At 44.1% G+C, this 20002-nt stretch overlaps 1 protein-coding gene across 2 annotated transcripts in view; it reads right to left on the minus strand.

The window, feature by feature from the left end:
• Nucleotides 1-20002, minus strand: part of PGM1 (phosphoglucomutase 1) — a 332168-nt gene that overhangs the window by 17061 nt on the left and 295105 nt on the right. The gene's annotated exons all lie outside the window — the stretch shown is intronic.

Raw genomic sequence — 20002 nt, forward strand, 5'->3', positions numbered from 1 at the left:
GAGCTGGAGACGACTACATGGATCACCTCGATTGACATTCCCGCAAGCCATGGTGCAGGTCGTTAGAGACTCCATGACGACAAAGCCGCGTTAGACAGGAAGCACTCGTGCATTAGGCACAATCGGGACACACACCAATCCACACAAAGAACACACGAGTACAGTTCTATGAGATAGAGGATAGTGACACACATCCTGTCTGCACGTTTGTTATTTTTCATATAGGCCGCTATTGCACTGCAGAAACGCAAGATGACAGAAGAGCTTGTGTATATGCTTGGAGATGCTACTGCTATTTACCCTATGGATGGACAAGGAGCACTCAAGGGACCTGACCTCTCATTGCATGCTTTTAACCCCTGAACTCTCATATTGGACGTATAACCAGATCCTAGGTAGGCCTCAGATCAATCAAGCACACTAAACCCCTTTTAAAGAGATCTCGAAGCTGCAAGCTGCTGAGCGAGCAGAATCACCCTGGCAGGGACCGCCAACGCCAAGGCCACAATGTTACAAGTGACATTCCTCACCCACAGTACTACAATGAGCCCAGCTACAGGGCAGGATACCTCAAGCTATAATTCAAATTAAAGTAATTTGACTTCTCTAGCCGTCTCCTCTCACATGATCCGGCCGACCTGACACGATGCTAAGACCTGGAAGCTGAGAAGATGCAGCCATCTCGCTTCCGAGACTGAACATTGCCACATAATTGCAACAAAACACCTACACCGCTGGGACTGGACTGCTCTCATGGCATTAGCAAAGACCTCATTGTTACACACTGTCACAGTCACATCTTGTTGATACACAGTATACAAGAGTAGGTGTCCTGCGGGCTGGGAACAGCGATGGTCCCAGGTTTGGGGGCCCGCAGCCTGACTAATCAGGACACGGGGGGCAAGGGCTGGCGGCCGGAATCGCCAGACAATCACCATGGGTTCTAATGTAACATTTCTTAGGTAGCAACTTTTAGGGATGAACCTAGTGCACCGCCTGACGTCGTGACCACCAATAACAAAACACCCTATATGTCTCCATACTGGACCTACCACTCTGGCAGCCAACCCAGGGTGGCATTAGTGACGGTGATTGTGATGTTACAAATGTACAAAAAGGGCCTGCGAGCCTGAAATTGTGAAGATGTACTCAGATGGAACTTGATGCCTAGTATGTTGTCCCTGCTCGTTTGATATAATAAACGGCAGTAACTCTTTGCTCCTTGTGTGGACCTCGACTTCTTTGGGACATTGGAAGGAGTTAGGGCCATGTGTGCTGGAGGTCCGCGGACCCTAGGTACGGCTCTGCCGACCCCAGAATTTACCCTAACAAGATCATGGTGATCACTGTAAAGGTTTCAGCAATTAGCACTTGCCCAGAAGCTCAGTCACACATTACTCCTTTCCAGTGGCAACTGGTAACCCTGCTAAATGAGTGCTGAAAGGTAACAAAGTTTACTAAAATCCATGAAGGATTTCTTGTGTTGCAGTATGTAATACAAATTCAAGAGAACCTCATAAGTTCCAGGTCAATAGACTAGTCCCCTTGAAAAGGAATATTGACAGTTATTGAACACTTTTGCTCTAAATTTAGCGGCACTGCTCATTAGCAGTGGAAACCTTTCCAAGCAATATATTAAATTGTAAAAAATGTACGTTGAAGCAGCGCTACATTAATGCAAGTCTTCACTAATGGTTTTTGCTAATATTTAGGCATGGAAGTCTCCATTTCGAAATCAGATTGTTTCATGGGGGGACCGTGATCCAGTGACACTTTCGCATAGTCTGGCAAAGGTGCGGGCTGGTATGTTTAGCCACATTGTGTTCATTGAAAAGGCTATGGAAGTGTTCATGTTCATACTTCCTCAGCGGATTGCAGACACTTCCAAAAGGTGTACCTGCGATTTCAAGCATTCTAAGGATGAAGAAGCAATATAGGTGGAAAAATAAAATACAAAATCAGTAAAATTGGTATTTTAACAATACCATTGAATGCAACAGGCTGTCGTAGACCACACCAGGGGCTCATTAAGAGTATGGGGGTATGGTAAAAAGTGCTGGTAATTTAATTTCTGCCACTGTATTCCCAAACTTGTAGTATAGCAGTGTGGTGAATGTGGAGGAAACAGCTCCAGCACTTGAAGTATTTCCTCCACATTACCACCATAAAATGAATGCAGTGGAAGTACTTACCACAGCAATTTCTCAAAAATCCCCATGAAGTCCTATAGACTCTGAACAGAGGGATCAACACCACCATTCTGCTACTTGTTACTGGGCAGATTTTGCCAGTTTACAAGCAATGTGAGTCATCTGCAAAACACAGTGCAAATAAAACAGGTCAAAATTACCTCAATACATTTTTCTACTTCTTGTGCAAAAAGCGTCAATGCCTCCCACGATATACTTGTGGGGGGCATTTGCAATAGATTCTGACTGCTTTCAGCAAGTGCTCAAAACATGAACTAGCCATAGGAATCCATTGTTTTTTTAAAGCATGAAATTGCCATGCCGGAGGGTGTCGTTTTTTTGCAAGCTGATCTGGAATTCAAGTTGAAAACTGTATAGCCATTCTGTGCCCCAGCTCTGCCTGCAAACACCAGGAAAATACCTGAGAACTAAAATCTGTGTTAAAGCTGGCCAAAACACTTATGCCGGATTTTTACACTGCACTCTGCATGATCTTGGAAAGGTTGCCTCCATCCTTGCTTCTGACCCGGCTTGTCAACATGGACTAAGGCTTCATTGTGACGCACAGCATAGGTAGAACAGACACTTGTTAGTTCCTCCCCCCACAGGGACCAGATATTCTCTGCTCAGAAATGATTATGCTAACTGAGTGCTGGGCAGTTTACTAGAAGGATCGGGTGATCAGGGAGGGAAACATGTCCCCAAAGAGGCAGCATTGAGAGTCGCCGCATTGAGGTGACGGCTGGTGTATTGCAAGGTAACTCAGACCTATTCTTGACTGAATGTAATTGTGTTTACCTTGAACATATTTATTCTTCATGGTATTGCTTTAACTGTTGATGGCTGGAATGATTCCCTCCTGTCGGGAAACTGCATAGAAGTAGAAATGACACCAACGGCAGGAAGGCCGCTCCATCACCTCTCTTTCTGTTCTTTCAGTTGCAGTGATGTTGGTTTTGGCTTGGTCTTTGTTTCAATTTTTCTCTACATTGGATCAGATTGCATTTCTTTCAACAGGTGTGCTCTTTTCTGCCCTGTTTTTACTCCCAACAGGGGACACCTCCATATCACTACAGATCGAACTCCGTGATGAGGCCTGCTCTGTGGCATTAGGAAAGGGTTGCTCAGTTTCATGGACCAAGAGCGAGAGAGGGTTGGGGTGGGGTAGTTTCATCCCAAAGACAAAAGGAAACTATTTCTGGCTGACTTGGACCGTAAACAAAAAAAAAGTAGTACTTTCTTGTATCCTGTAATTTGAAAGCGCACGGTTGACTGGCAGTCCGAAAAGCAGGATGGAAATTTACACACTGGCAAATACCCCAACAGTGTTGTCTGAAAAAGGAAGAATACAGTTAAGAGCGCCCTTGTCCGTGAATGACAATGCTGAAAAGAAATACAGCCTACCTTCCATTACAGACTGAGACAATGAAATGCATTTTTCCCATAGCGAAAGCTGGCACAGAAATAAACACATTTGGCAGTTTGGGTTGAAAGGAACTATTTACAGAGGAAATTCCCTGGCCCATTCAAATGAATTTTACAATGGGAAGATGATTGACATTGATGCTCTGATGTAAGGTATCAGGCCTCATGTGTAATGGAATTTTTCTTGGAAACTGTACAACAATTAGTTTAAATGAGGTCATTGCCTTCCCTATTTTCTCCGACCCCTCCCATCTTCATCACATTTTATTTTACTGTATCTTATAAATCGCAGTACATTTTAAATTGGTTTCTTTCTAACTTTATTGTTTTTCTTTCTTTCTTTTTCTTCTCTCTTTTTTATTTATAGATATATATATATGAAATATGTGTAAAGTGTATACTTAAACTGTATCACATTATTAAACTATTATTATTAGTAATGTAATTGCAACATTCAAAATACCAGTTTTCAGTGCATGAAGAAAAGCTGTGCTTAGCCCAAAAGACATTTCTCTCATGAGATTCGAAAAACTCCTCACCTTCCCCTATCAGATGCTAGGGTCAAGCTCTGCTCTTCTCGATCTAAGAATCTCTTTAAAGCTCACAGAGCCAAGTAAGGGTTGAAGTATGTGCCACACTAAGTTTTATGAGGTGTACAGATGGCCCCTGTGAAAACATGAGACCCAGCTAATAGGGGTGAACTCTTAATACAGAGAATTACATTTCAATTCCTAGTGAAGTCCAGGGTCTGACTGATAACTGACATGTTACAGAGACAGCCACATGAGTAAGGGGGGGTTGTTATACCCGCTGCTCAAGGAAGATAAGGACCCAATGGGCATTAGCCCTGGGAAAAAGAATGTAAATGACTTTAGGGCTGGCAGAATAAATAAATAAAGCAGAGGACCCAGACCAATGTCCAAGTTTGAAGAACAGAAATGTAATATTCCAGTTAATTGAAGGAAAAAAACATGCATGTGTGAAAAACCAGAGGGTTGTTCACAACCTAGTACCTGGGGATCCCGTACTACAGTGGCCAGGAAAAGGCCATTGCTTTTGGATCCCAACCCTGGGGGTGGACAAGCGAGGCAGTATCACTTGGGTAGGTGGTCCTCGGGGAGAAGCACCCAATTGTGAGACATGGTAACCCCTTTTTCCATAACCTGTCTAAACCCTATCCCTCCTTACAGCTCCCATAACTCCTCCCCACTTTACATTGACAACACTACTGAGCAGAGGACAAGGAGGCATAAGGCCAGGCAGATTAACTATTGATTTGCAATAACTCTGCCCATGCAATGAGGCCAGGCAGAGTCAGGTACGTAATCCTAACTATACACACGTGCCACTTGTTAACACTCCCCATCAGGATAAAAGGTGGCATGCACAGGCACACTCTGAGCGAGGCTGGGGTCGAGAAGGAAAAGCTATTTTGGGGCTGATGCGAATCAGGTTATTTAATTTGGAAGGCCAATGGGCTGATCGGCAGTTACAAAGATCGAGAGAGCCAGGCGAGAATTCCACACTCGAGAAGCCATAAGCATTCCAAGAAACCGAGTGAGCGGAAGAAAGAAACCTTCAAGTTGTTTGAGAGCAGCCCACAAACCTCCTGGGTGAACGGAGCACAAGAGGCGTTAATTACGGCCCTGGCTGCTGCATTAAGAGCGTAGATGAAAGAGAACCAATTAACACGACCAGTAAGTTATCGAAGGCAACAAAAGCCCGGTTTGTGTTAAACGCGAAAGTAGCTGAAACCCAAAAGTTGAAGGTTGCGCGTGTGCCAATAAAACACGTAATGGAAAAGACTATTGCTGAATTGTAAAAGGAATGGATACAAAGTAACAGAGGCCCAGCGCGATGAAATCACACATTCGAAAGTCTGTGAAATGTTCTGAGCGGAAGCGTATTACAACGGTAACAAAAAGCAAGAAAGTAACTGCAATCCTGAAAGAAAGTTGACCGAGTGAAAAGCAATGTATGTTAACTCTGATTATGCCAAGAGGCCAAACTATATGAACTTTGAAAGAGGCCAAGATGGCAAAGCAAAGAGATAGACATCACAAGAAGCCAAGGACAAAGTGAAGAGAAATAACTACAAAAAGGTATTGGTGTTGCATGTGAACTTTGAAAAAGCCCAAGAGGTCAAACTAAAAAGAACTACAAGTACCAAGAGGCATTGGTGTTGCAAGATGAACAAGATTGTAGAATTGTTTAAAGAGAGGTTGAAGTGGTCATGCAGAGGTCTACATAAAATACTTGCAGTTTGAAAGTCTTCAGCAGTGAAAAGACACCCAAGATAAAACATGGGGAAGGGAACCACCATAAAGAAAAGACAGGCTCGAGCACAGTGGAGAGAAGCCTATGTTGAATTGTGGGAAAAATCAAAGGATAAAACAAGAACTGTGTATTTATGACAAGTCGTACGAAGCCTAAGGAAGTGATTGAACTACCAGAAGCTTGAAGCCCAAGCCTGAACTGCTGAATTGTACCAGTAAGCCAAATTGTGCAAGACTGAGAACTGTGCCATCCACCTATCCTTTTTAAGAAACTCTAGACCCCATGGTGCTGAATGAGGTGAAGGGAGTTGTTATTTAAGACATTCTGACATTTCTTTTGATACATTATTTTCCTTTTGTATTCCCTTAACACATTTGTCATTTTGAGGAGGGCAAAGTTTCTTCTTTTTTTTTTTTTAATATAGGCCTTTTTATTTTGACTAGACTAACTTGGACATTCGTTATTTGTTTAATGGTCGAGATTACTCCCATTCTAGAGTTTGGGCCAGTTGGGAATTCTACCAACCCAACCAAAATACCAAATAATGGTTTTTGAAACTTGTATCCATTGTGTCTGTCTACTATGGATATCATGCCTTGCTTGCATAAGTCATTCTTTTTACATAGCATTGTATGGAGGATCATACTTTGGCCAGTATCTCGGGAACCGTAACTCACAAATCATTCAAATATATATCAAAAGATCATGGAAAACTCCATCCAATGATTCAACTCTTTAAAATATGACAATGGCTCCCACAAAATGTCACGAGGCAGGGATTCAGGGGGAGGATAGCTTATTGAATTAGATACATGTATAGAAAATCCCATGTCAATAACTTATACATTACATAAATCTGCCATTTGAACCTGCAACCTCGTGCCGATGCCAGAAACATTTCATTAATTCCGGCCTGGTCAGACACATTCAGATATCTATATTTTATGATGCTCATTTGTAAATTGAAACATATAGACATGTTGCAGTTTAAGTTCATAACTGAAATGGTCAGAAATGCAAGTGGGTGAAGTCATAACTCTCAAGAATCGATGTTCTTCAGCGAAAGGAACCAATCCCAAGAGAAGAAGAGGTTAGGCCTTGTTTAAAGGGAGAGAAATAGATATCCAATCGGAATTAATAGCTAATGAACCGATCTCTCCTAATTTGGATATTTTGGGGGAGTGGTTAAAGATTTATAAGGAGATGCACAATGGGAAAAGGGAGAGCTGTCTGAAATCATTTAAGTGGGAACTGCTGGAGAACCAACATTGCCAGGGACTTGGAGTAGACCAGGAGAAAGACTAAAATCTGAGAGGCAACTCAAGGCCTGGATTCTGGAGGTCTCCATGACAACCTGGAGAGGCCGTCTAACCAAGTCCCTAGGTTTCCCCCAGAGTATCCAGAAACCATTAGGTCTTTTCCTGAGAACAAACCCCAGAGATATTCTATATAAGTAAACTTATCCAACCAAACCAAATCTTGTGGGGATCAGTTTTATTTAACATTATCTCCTTATTAATTAGGTGGGCAGACCAAGTAGATCCTTAGCATTTTTACTAAGTAATAATTTCCTCAGCTCCCACCGGGTGAGATCAAAACCTCAGATCTCTCTCCTTGCGTTGATTAAAGCTAAAGTAATTTAAAACAAGTGTATATCCCCTACCTTATTGAGGCCAACTCCAAAATCCCCTAAAGGGAAGGGGTGTACTCACAGAAAACGAAATTAACTGTTCACCACTCCTCAGAACCTGCCTTAAAGCAGAGGGGTGTTAAAGTAAACTGAATATCTGGGTTTATGCGGGGGCAGAAAAGTGTCTTGCCAAATTAAATAGAGTGAAGTACCTGATTAAAAGCATGCCCTCTACAGAGTGAGAAAGTAACTTGTGGTAGAAAAGAGATTCTTCATTGCATTGTGGTGAAGGTAGATATATATATATATATATATATATATATATATATATATATATATATATTGCTTAGTCAAATTAAACTTCACGTAAAGTATATTGCCAAGTGCATGATCCGATCATGTTTCAAGGTGCAAGTAAACTCCATACATGTATATTGGGAAGTTAAATTGTTCCATCATGTGCAGGGTGCTGCACAATGCGGTACATTAAGAGTATTTTGTGAGTGATCAAGTATCTGAAGTATTCAATAGGCCTGTGCCTCAATTTAACCAGCGTGGAAATGACCAAATAAGAACAATTGTACATGTTGTGGGGTTAAAGAGTCTGATCTGTGTTATCCGAAAGCAACTGATGTTTTCAATTTGTGTGAACAGTGAATTGTCAGGAAAGAAAATGCATTCCGGCCACAGAGTGAAGTGGCGGGGCTTGTGATTTGCACAAATATTAATTTTCCCATTTATTAATATATATATATTCTTTCTACACACCGGTCTGATTCTTGGCTTATCTACAGCACAGGGGTGAGGGCTGATCATGGTACGAAATGAGTCAGTGGCTGGGCTAGTGAAAGATCTGATAAAGTGAGATACTGGTGTGGCATCTTGATTGGGGAGGGGAAAAGTCCCTTCATTGATTGTTGGCGCATAAATATCTCCTACAGTGGCCTGTCCCCAAAGGTGGATTTAACAGTCAGACAACGAGCAAATGCAGACTGGGCCGCTCTGTGCTGCCTCCCCTCCATCATAGATAAACAGCCATGTCTGCACACTACCTCCCAGTGGTGTTTTATCTTTTTAACATCTCCCAACAGCAGACCATTTACAACAGAAAGTGATGGAACAGGTAACTGGCAGTGACCATTCCTATAGCTATTTGTATCGTCTTATAATTGTATAAGGTTCTAATAAGCTGCTGAAGTGCAATTGGGCGATTACAGGACACAGAGCAAGATACAAACTGTAAAACAATTACTTTGTCATGCATTATATTTAACGTTTTGTCGGTAGTTGATTTTTTTGTAGGTTCCCATTACTTTGTACAGTGACGTTTTCAGGCTTCCATTCAGGATGGGCAAAAGGAAGCCACAATCATTGGGGGTCCGGCAGAGAATAGACAGTGGCAGTAAAAGCATTTACAGACCCCTTTTAAATCCCTGTGGTATTTTCTATGATTTGGCAGGTGGGGATGTAGGGCAGCGTGGCTTTAACACATCCATCTGCACTTCCAGATCTGCCTGGGTTTCGCCAACATGTACTTTCTGGGAAAACCAATTGATTCTTTTGGAATCTGCCCGACTTTCACATCTGAGAAACGTAGGAGGATTCTATAGGAATAGATTGTGGAGGACTTAGGCATTTGTTAGTTGCAGGAGACAATTGCACTTTTCCTGAAACTTAGTTGAGAAAGTGAAGACTAGCAGGGATTTTGTCTTTGCTTTGCTCTTTACATTTACACTGTCTGGAAACTTAACCGCCTCTGGCAATTAACGAATGTGGAAGTCTCCTATAATGAATTCCTATGGAAACCACCCGCTATTACGCTGTACGTTTCCCCTACATTGTGGGAACTATTAAAATTACAAAGAGGGGATTTTTACACAAAAGTGCAAAAGGAAGTGGTCCCCTTCACACAATTTAGGATTCCAAACAATCGACAGTCATGGTATTGTTGATCAACATTCTTCCTACAATGATTTATACATCGTCAGGCTGATTTATTGAAACTTGCATACATTTTAATGTAAGCTGTGTACAACAGAGTATTATGTTTGGTCTGCAGCGTGAAAATGGTCCTTCAGACAAGTCAGTACAGGAAGCAATAGAGAGATTGATAGATCTACATTGTGCAGAAAACTCCATGACCTTCGCAAAATCTATCCCTAACATGCACAAGACGCATTGTTAGGGAGAATTCTCTCCTTAGGCTGAATTTCCTAACCTAGTGAGTCCCCCAGCAGCTTTGCTGGATTTCTGGAGTTTGTTTTTTCCTCCTGCCAAGAGTGAGACTCTTTTTCTCCCACTCTTGGACATGATTTATGGTGTTCCTTTGACTGCTTATGTGTTTTATGGGCTGCGGGGTCCTTTACTCCATAGGGTCTCATGTGTTTTTCCTATGTGTGTTACACAGCACCCTCCGTGCAGTAGCACAGGGGTGTCATAGTGACACCCCACCATAGACTCCATACCCTGGGACTGACTACTGTCTCCAAGGGCATGTAAAGTCACCATTGGCTTTATTAGTCCCAAATTATTAACAGAAACCAGTACAAACCATCATATTGTGGACGTACTGGTCGGGGCAATTCGATTGCCCAGGGGTCTGATAGTCGAGGGGGCATGTCTCTGTCCCCCCTGATCGAGTTTTGGCTGGTGGCAGTGGAAACTACTTTTTATATTCGACCGCAAATATTTTCCTATGGGATTTTCCCATTGTTCGAGGCTACCAACTTTAATTATTTAATTCTCATAGCCTCGAACATACCGCCGGTTTATTTAATTAATATTAATTCTCCGGTTGGTATTTTTTGCCAAGACTCGATTCTAAAATGGCGCTGTTGTTCTCTTCTGCGACTCCAACCCAAGTCGAGCCCTGTGTTCCACCTTTTGGCGGGCTTCTCCACAGAAGCCTCCAAAAGTGGTGCCACTCTGTCTGGGTACCACCGGGGGTGTGGGAGGGGGTTTAGGCACCCTGGACCGAGTTACCTTGGTAACTCAGGTCGCACTCTTGTGTGATTGGCCCAAGTGGTGAGCCGGCCGGCTCACCACTTAGCATGTTTGAGTGACAGCTAGGCTGAGTGAATGGGGGTTTTCTGCATAAAAGCAGGGCTTTGGGGACTTGAATGGGGGTTTTCTGCATAAAAGCAGGGCTTTGGGGACTGGACCTTCAGAAGTCGCCACAGGACCGGAGAATCCGACGAGGGAGAAGCTGAGCCGACCTACCACGACGACACCACCGGTGGAGCCCTGCAGAACCGACTCACCACTTCCCGACGACAGAGAAGATCTCCCGGCTGGAGAGGCTTCTTCCCCGGATTGGTGGGCACAACCAGTTTTCCTTTCTTTCTTCGCACCCCAGCCCTGTTTGTGGTCGAACTGCCCGTGCCAAGCACCCCGGCGGCCGGATAGCCACTCACCACTGAACCGCGAATCAACGGACCGCTCCTTGTACCTGAAAAACTCTGCGGCTGGTTTCTTCCCTGGCAGTGTAACGGGCCCCTGTCTTCCTCCACGACAAGATCCTCTCTTCCCCTGGACGAAGCACCGACTTGGACCCGCTGCCAGGAACAACTGCCCCCGCTGGAGCGTTCTCACCACTTTAAGGTACTGTGTCCGCCAGGCCTCCCTTTCTAAAGATTGCTACAAGGTAATAATAACTCCTTAACCTTCTGGACTGGGCTGGCCGCCGTGACCCTATAACTGGTCCCTTTCTTTGGTCCAACTCCTTTTTGAACCCTTTCAAGACTTTTGTGCACTGCAACCGTGTGACCTTGGACACATTTCGTTTCGATCCTCTTAAAGCGGATCCAGCCTACTGACTCTGAATTCACGGTTTTACTTTGCCTCCTCTCTTCTTATGTTCTCGTAAAAGTGTTGGGACTGTTTCAACTTATTCACTGCTTTTCTCTCCCTTTTTAAAACGAACTATTAGAGTGCCATCTACGTTAAGCGCTCACCTCTGTCTGAAAATAAGTGGGGCTTTACTTACGACTTATCTAATATTCTTTTAAGGGAGTGTATATCTTTTAGTGACCGTGTTTTTGAATTGCTTACTATTAGTGCCTGTGTGTTTTTCTAGATGTGGTTTTAAATAAATAATTATATCTCTTTTACACCAAGCTCTGGTTAGTGTTTACTTGTTCTATTGTGTGCTCTTGACCTATTGCGAATACTCTGTATACTGCCTAACTCTTCTTGAGGGAAGTCTGACTGCTCAGCCACAGCTACCAAGTGAATCTGTGTGGTACAGGCTGCTACCAAGTGGGTTTACTGCCAAACACCTGTAGTCCTAAATCTTTTGCAGTGGTCCCAGAGGGAACTGCACAGGTTTCCGTCTAACACGCATGAAGACCGTTTAGACAATCAAGGAGAAGTGACGGTTATTGACTTAACAAGTACTGAGGGAAGTCCTTTGTCCACCATTGGTAAATAACTAGGCATGGTCTCGGTCACGGACACAGGCCCAAACCTGAACACCAAAAGAGTGTATGAAGAGTGCGAAATCATCTATTACAAACCAGCAGTCCCTTTGATTAGGGAGCTGATCACTGATCATATGGCCAGCATGGACCATGCAGTGTGGTATGATGGCGATCACAAATGAGAAGAATGTAAGAGTGGTGGAGGAGACTGGTAACTTATTTGACCACACAAAGGAAACTCTCTGACCAAACAATACTCTCGATGAGAACCAAACCTACCAGGACCCTACTGCGAAGGCTGCGCGAACACAAATCGGAAACCTCTGTGCTCAACCAGCCCAATCTCCCGATTCTCTGGAGAGTAACAAAGAAAAATCCTACAACATCAGTGAAGGGCAAGTGATCCAGCATGATGGGGGGACTAGGAATATTGGAGCTTTGGCTGAGTGACATCACTCGATCAGTAGATGACATCAAGCATGCGCTCCACAAGATGCAAGCCCTACGCATCAATGATGAGCAGCGTGTGGATAAATGCTTCAAGATCATCCTTAAACTCCTGAGGGGTGGTGCTCCAGAGCTACCAAAGGACATTAAGAAACCTGCCATGGCAGAAATGGAGACACAAAGTGGGAAGCAAAAATATGTGCACCAACTCCCTCCCAGGAGGGCAGCTCGCAAGCTATTATCATGCCCCGTGGAGGTGGTCTCCTTCATCCAATTGATCCAACGTCCATGGGTCCTTTAGGAGCTGCCCCTCATGTGCCACCCTTGAGGAGGCCAAACAGAGGCCTACAGCCACAACAGACCGGGAAACAACTACATCCCACAAAAAAGTGAAAAATTGTCTAAATGGCCCTCAACCAGTTGCATCTGCTTATCACCTCAAGCAGCAAGAACTGCATGGAGATCACAACTTCTGTTGGAAATCAGAGAGAATATGGGATACGGCCTCATACAGGCTTGAATGAGACATTTGAGAATAGAGGCAAAGATCCTGTGCTTAAGACCAGTGAATGCGATGGGGATGACCCCTTGGCTGGCTGGAGAGAAGGAAATATCATCAGCTGTTTCAAGGGCCAGAACCACAGAAACAAGAACTCGTTCAAGAGAGCATTAGTAAAAGTAATATCAGAGACCCTGGGCATTAAGAACTTAACCTTTAAAATCTGTGCAACGAAAAAAAAAAAATGTATTGGACTGTATGTTCTGTGGCGGTTGAAATGTCAGATTTGGGATGGTAAACAGCATCTACGAGGTGCAATATTGAACTGTGTGAATGAACTAGCAGTTAGAAGTGTGGGTGGAGGTCTACCGGGATATAAAACACGTCATCTGCCACTTGCATAATACCTGGCCTGTGCTGCCCTGTCATCACAGCGACCCCCCCCGCCTCAATCATTCACGCAGATATACAAGTCTGTAGAGGCGAGTGGCCATAGAAAATGCAATGGTTTTGTCGCAGGCTGCCCTAGAACACCGTCTCCTGGAACGTGGCGGGCCTCAAGAAAAGGCTCAGGGATCCTGATTTCAGGCATGGGCCTCTTACCACTCCAGGAGACATAGGCTCTGGACACGATACATCTGGCAGGCTTCAAGCTCTACTTAGCCAAGGGTTGTGGAGGTCTTGCGGTATACTTGGCTCATTCACTTCAATTGAAAGAACATTGATTGCTGTACGCCTCACCGACCCTGCTGATAACCAATGCAATGCTAGCAGGTGGCAATAAAGGCGCATACCCAACTTCTATAACACAGTTGGTGATAGCGGAACTCGAGGATCGCTCCCAGACTTACTGGAGGATGTCTGGTACTATGAAGGTCGCTCCCCAAATGTTTGATTTCAGCTAGTTGGTGAATTCAACTTAAAAACCGGAAATTATACAGGGACTATTGTAGACGAGGATATTGCATTGAACATCTAACCACCATCCCTGATAGAGGCTACGACAGACACTTTGGGAAGGAAATTCATGGATGTGTTGATTAGGTTGGGATTCAGAGCAATAAACTGAAGATCTCAGTCCGACACCCAGAACAAACATACTTTCATGAACAAGAAATACTGCTTGATAATTGATTAAATCATTCTGAGAGTAGAAGCCTGGCATTGAATTTAAGATTTCCAATTAGTTCCCATGTTTGAAAGTGATCATGAGCCCCTTGTTCTAAGATTATGGTGTGCTAACGAGGGATCTACCGTGGAGACAGAATCGCCCGAGGATGCCATCTATAAGACTCTGCAGTGGAATATGGTAGATACCCACTACCTAACATTTAAGGTATCCATAGATAAATGAGTGCAACGCCTGAATCCAGGGGCACTCACAGTGAGCATATGGCAAGCCTGGTCAGATATAACCATTTGCATATCCCAATAATTTAAGAAGCTTGATGTGGCTCAGAAGAGCGGGCTGGAGAAATTGGTATGGTTCAATACAGAATGCAGGCTAGCAAAAAGAGCCCTGCTAAAAGTATTAAGGTGCCAGGGTAGTTCCCGGACAGATATCATGGAAGCAAGGGCACTATTCAAACATATGCTAAAGTCCAGCAAACTAGAATAAGTGGAACTGCCTGGCATAAACTGCAAAGGGCCGCCTAATTGAGCAACATGGACTATTGGAAAGTGATTGCCGATGGTCTACGCCCCAAGAATACACTAGCAAAGAGGGGTGCTGACCTTGCGGGTGAAGCAAAGCAGATTTAACAATTCAGCATTGTACACAAACCACGACATCAACAAGTTGGATGACATAACAACCAGAGTGACTCCCTATAACAGATGTAGTACAGGCCCAGATCTGGTGGCATCATTGGATGAGGTAGCTACAGCCCTTGCTGGATTCGTAAATTGCAGGGCGGCAGGCCCGGACTCTGTCCCAAAAGAGTTTATGCATGAAAAGGCGGTTTGGATACTGGCCACCACCTTGGCATTCAATAAAAAGCTCCAGTTGAAGATCTTTCCAGATTCATGGAAAGAGGCAGTCATTGTTCCAATATTTAAAAACGGGGATAGGGTCACTTCTGTTACCGCCCAATCTCACTTATCAATACATCAGCTAAGTGGTTTGGGTGTTTGCTGCATCAAAAGATCATGGCTTGGGTCACTGAGGACTGGGTCCTCGGAGTACCAATATGGCTTCCGAGAGGGTTTTGGAACAGTTTACCAGATCGTATACTTGGGCTTGATTCTGCAGTAGTACGTGCGTGCTAGTAAGGGCACAATCTACCTAGCATTTATGGACCTCTCGACCGCTTTTGTTTACTTTGATCATGGCAAACTCTGGAGTGTATTGCACTCCATGGAATGCGGATGAGATGTTAAATATCTTGGTCCATATGCATAGTAACCTGACGGCAAAGATAAGACGGGGAAACCAGGGGCAAGAAATGCAAGCTTTCAAGATCTCCTGTGGAGTGCGATTGTGTCCTGGCCTCATTGAATTTTCAATCTCTATATGAACTCACTACCAAATGTCTTAGCTGACTTGGCGAGTGATGTCCCAAGGATAGCTAAACAAAGGGTGTGCGCATTGTTGCATGCAGATGATGCAGTCCTAATGGCTAGGACGAAACACACCCTTCAGAAATTGATAGATTTGTTGATTATATGAGAGAAAGCGGCTTGGCAATTAATGTAGAGAAGTCAAAGCTTGTGTGTGTTGGCAATAGTAAACCACAATGGAACACCATACTGTTAGCAGGGGAGTCTTGAGTGGGCCAAATCGTTTTGCTATCTTGGGATGACGATCTCTAGGGATTTAGGCTGGTCATCACGTAAAGAAGAAAACTATAAAACGCATCACAAATAAACGGCTCACGCCTGAGATTTGGGGCAAAACTGGGTGGATTACCCATGGATCATGCCCTGCGAATTTATGGAGCTAAATCAACGCTGTTAACACTTACGACGCAGTGGCGTGGGGTTATACATTTTTTTTTTATTAAAAGAACCGAAAACACATTCCTAAGGAACATCATGGGTTTACCACAGGGCTTGGCCGTGGACATTTGCTCGGTGAAGAGTCGCGGATAGGTAACACCACCAGAGGCGAACTAACAGAGGCCTTCTACACTCGGAGCAAGAATAACAAACAAAAATGACTTGCAGAAACAAAGCGTACAATTCCATTATCGTAATGTTCCCTTTAAAATGGTAAGGCCAGCATATGTCCAATGGGTTGTCACCCCAAGTGAAAGGGCAGTCATTATGGCCCTTAGAGCAAATCTCTTGTGCACTGGAGAAAGGGTGCCCTCTTCACTAGCAAATCGCACTGCGAAAAAAAATGGTCCTAACTGCGAGAGTGACAAAAATGACTGTTGCATTTTTTATTTTTTGTCCCCCCCTAACAAAACGAAGACAGGATTTGATACTCCCAGCACCAAGAACCTCCAAGATTACACATGTGCAATCAGCACTCACATTTTTATCGTCAGCCCCAGATCTGCCAGCGGCCCATAAAGTGTATTTCTATACTGAACAGGCGCTTATGTTATGTAGGCAATTTGTATTTATTAATAAACGATTTTAGTATACTTTTGTGGACTGCATGATTTTGATTGTATCTAAATGTTTTTATCGTTGTAGAATTTGTCTGTTCTTTGGTGGGAATTAATATTCCGAATAAAGATTTTATCACTCTGTTGGGGAAGGGCGCTGTGTGAGAAGCTCCTGAAAGGCACCGTCATATGATGTTGGAATACTTATTTAGTTGGAGCATTCCAGCACATTGTTAGTGTTAGAAGTAAGGGCAAGTATAGATTGTGACACAGACAGCATTTTACTTTGGACTTCGACACAGACTGGCCTTAGATTCATCTGTTGATGGAGGCCCCCTGTTAGAGTTAGGGCAGGTTAGGCATTACTACCGTCCTGAAGTTTTAAATAAAGGTTTTCCAACTGGATCTCTTGTGTCCGTGGCCAACTGTTGATACCATGTCTGTCTCGCACCACCCAGAGTCAACTCCTAACCACAAATAGTAACACAAACATTGGTAACGGCAACGTTCCTGGATTTTGTGTAGGACTCAGATAGGTATTTGCCAGAGTCTGCATTAATGGTACTGCTTAGACATAAGACGGCAACAGCTGGAAAATGATAATACGTGGGCGTCTGATATAGTCTGGCATCTAATATGTATACAGAAGCCAAAATTGTTGTTTTTAACAGTTCTTCTGTGCTTATAAGACATTCTTCTGTGCTTATAAGACATTTTTATTTCCACAGTACCTCATTTACAGCTGCTAGTAAGCCAATAACTTGCAGAAAACCGCCTAGTAAGAACACTTGTAGGACTTTCCAGCACAAAGTTTCATGTTACTCCCTGACAGAGGTGGCTCAAAGACATCCCAGGATGAATGGGCAGGTAGTGGGTGGGAATGGGCAAAAGGATTAGCATGGTAATGGAAGCAAATAGGGTGGTACATAACCAAAGCATGCGTGCACTGCGTGCCCCTCCTCACATCTCATATGCCTCCCATCTGTACTCCACAACAATAGTTTAGGCTTATAGAATGTGTTTAAGCACCACCTAATAGCCAAAACTAAAGACGACTTAAACATGAAACATTTGTCCCTTAAGTGAATCATTGTTGCAATCATGACAGGCATTGGCTCGTCCCACTCCAAGCTCCATCACAACTTCACGCCTGCACTGGGCCCTCTGTCAATCTAACCTATGGGGCCCTTTGCCCCAGATCTGCCCCTGCCTGGTCCCTCAATACTGAAACAGTTGCACCCTGCCAGCATCCTCATTCCTCAAATGTCGTCAGTGCACTCAGACATGCATTGCATGTCTGCAGTGTGCAAGGTGAGAGCCTGAGCCTTGAGTTGCGAAATACCAAGAAAGTTTCTCTGGCAGGAGAACCAACATAAATGATTTGAGATGTCGCAAAGTATTAGAAAGCACATCATTATACAGGCCCCACCCCCTTACTGAGGTGAGATATTCAAAACAAACCTCCTTAATAGGTTGCGCAGTACGCGGGCCCCGAATTCCCCGAGCCACGACTGAACGTTACGCAGTTAAGCTACAAGGATAGCATTATCAAAGTTCCTGTCGAAATACCAAGTTCCCTGGAGACGGCAACACTTAGGTCTGCAAGGGAAACCTACTTTGCCAACCGCCAGTGTTTAGGCTCTGCACGTCACCCCTAACAATAACCTTTAAATGAAGTCAATTGGGATCAAATCAACAGTGAGAAAAAAAAAGTGTTTCCATCGAACAAGCACTTCTATTTTGGTAACAAGTCTTCTGACCTGTCGCAGCCCACAGGAGCAAGATGTTGAAGGCAAAAAAAAAGTTCAGGGGGTTAATTTCCGAGGGTTAACAGCACTAGAGTGGTTCGTCAGAATAATAGTAATCTTAATTCCGCAGTGACGTCGTGCCAGATTCCTCTCACTGTAGAGTACTGTAATAAAACCTGTTACTGCCCAATATAATGGTACTCAATTTAGCAGCAAGTATAAGCGATAAGTCAGCATTGCCAGGATTCAAAACCTGCGAAATGCATGCTGACTCCGTGCTTAACACATGCGCACACCACCCCAAACCTAAACTATAGGACACATTTCCTTCCTCCTTGCCGAGCTCTCGAATCCGTTGGAGCCTTCCGGTTTCCAATGATTGTACATGAGAAGGACCGTTTTTGCTTGGAATTCTAGGACTAAAAACTACAAGTCCCATAATCAAAAGGGAAAAAGACTGAATGGTCTTCTCATTCATTATCACAGGAAACTTGACAGTTAGAACCTGTTCAGACCAACAGGACCCAGGCTCAGGCTCTGATCCTCTAACATCAGCTAATTTACTTGGATATGTGTTTTACACCTCTTTCCCCACCAGCCCATCCCTGCCATCACCACTCATTGCCAACCACTCCACTTACCAGCAACATCATGGACACCACATTACAGCAATCTCACCCGTATCACCATAGACTGCATAAGCGCTCCATCTACCACTACACGAAAACGTGCACGATGCCGTCAATGTCCGGCTCGGCAACTAACGATGGAGCCGACATCGCTGACCTCATCACCACACAGGAATCGGATGCCACATTCATTACCGAGACTTGGATAACATCCACCTTCACCCACATCCTAGATGTCCTCATGCCCAATGGCTAGAGAACGGATGGCCTTCTCGCGTGCAGCTGGGGCCGGAAACTAAGAGCTGCGATGATGTCACTCTGCTCTCTTGCAAAGCCCTTAAATGATAAATTGCGCCCAGTCAACACTGAAGGCATGTTTCTCACACTCCAATCTTTAGGGCAACTCAAAACTAGAAGGCCAAGCGCACCCCCTTTAGGCAGGGCAGACAGACCGTGTGGTCTGTCAATTTGCTTAAACCATTACATTTTTCTGCATGATTTCCATTAGTTGCTAAGCTGTCGAAGCGCTTACATGCATTTTTACCTTACCATAGCCATTTCAATCCCAGTCTAATACTGGCATAGGACCTACGTAATCAACATTCTTGCTCGAATTGTTAGTGTCAAAAACCTCGCTTCCTTTAAATGTGTAACACTGCCATCTCCTGGCCATACAGACAAATGGGCATTCCACTGGGAGAAGACAAGGCAACGGGCAATAACTCCGCTGCGCCTCAGCTTTGTTAAAACATTTTAGTACATAAACACATTACATTGCAAACAAAACAATTACTTTTAGTTGGTGCAATAGAGCCATTTGTTGTAGCCTGATGCATAGAATGCTTATTGGAGCACCCTACAGGATTGAAAGACGAGTGTTAAGGGCAAGGCCTCAATTATTGTGTGTCCCAAAATGCAAAATGCGCCGCCACTTCTCACCACGAGTCTAAATTGGGCCTCAAGTTAGGGTCGCACCGCAGGCGGCCATGTCATAGTTCAGTGAAGTCGCGCATTTTATTCAGACAAATGGGAGATCTACATGGCTGCCAAAAGCCTGGTTCTATGTTCTTAAATCACCAGTTTATTTCTTCCGTTTTCGCGCTTCCGACCTCCCAAACCCTCTTCCTTATTTTCAAGTCCATATACCCCAGACAGCCCCTACGCTTGCTACGCCTTATATGCCCTT

The sequence above is a fragment of the Ambystoma mexicanum genome, chromosome 1q (assembly GCF_040938575.1).
Source record: "Ambystoma mexicanum isolate Mex_15411 chromosome 1q, UKY_AmexF1_1, whole genome shotgun sequence".
Lineage (NCBI taxonomy): Eukaryota > Metazoa > Chordata > Amphibia > Caudata > Ambystomatidae > Ambystoma > Ambystoma mexicanum.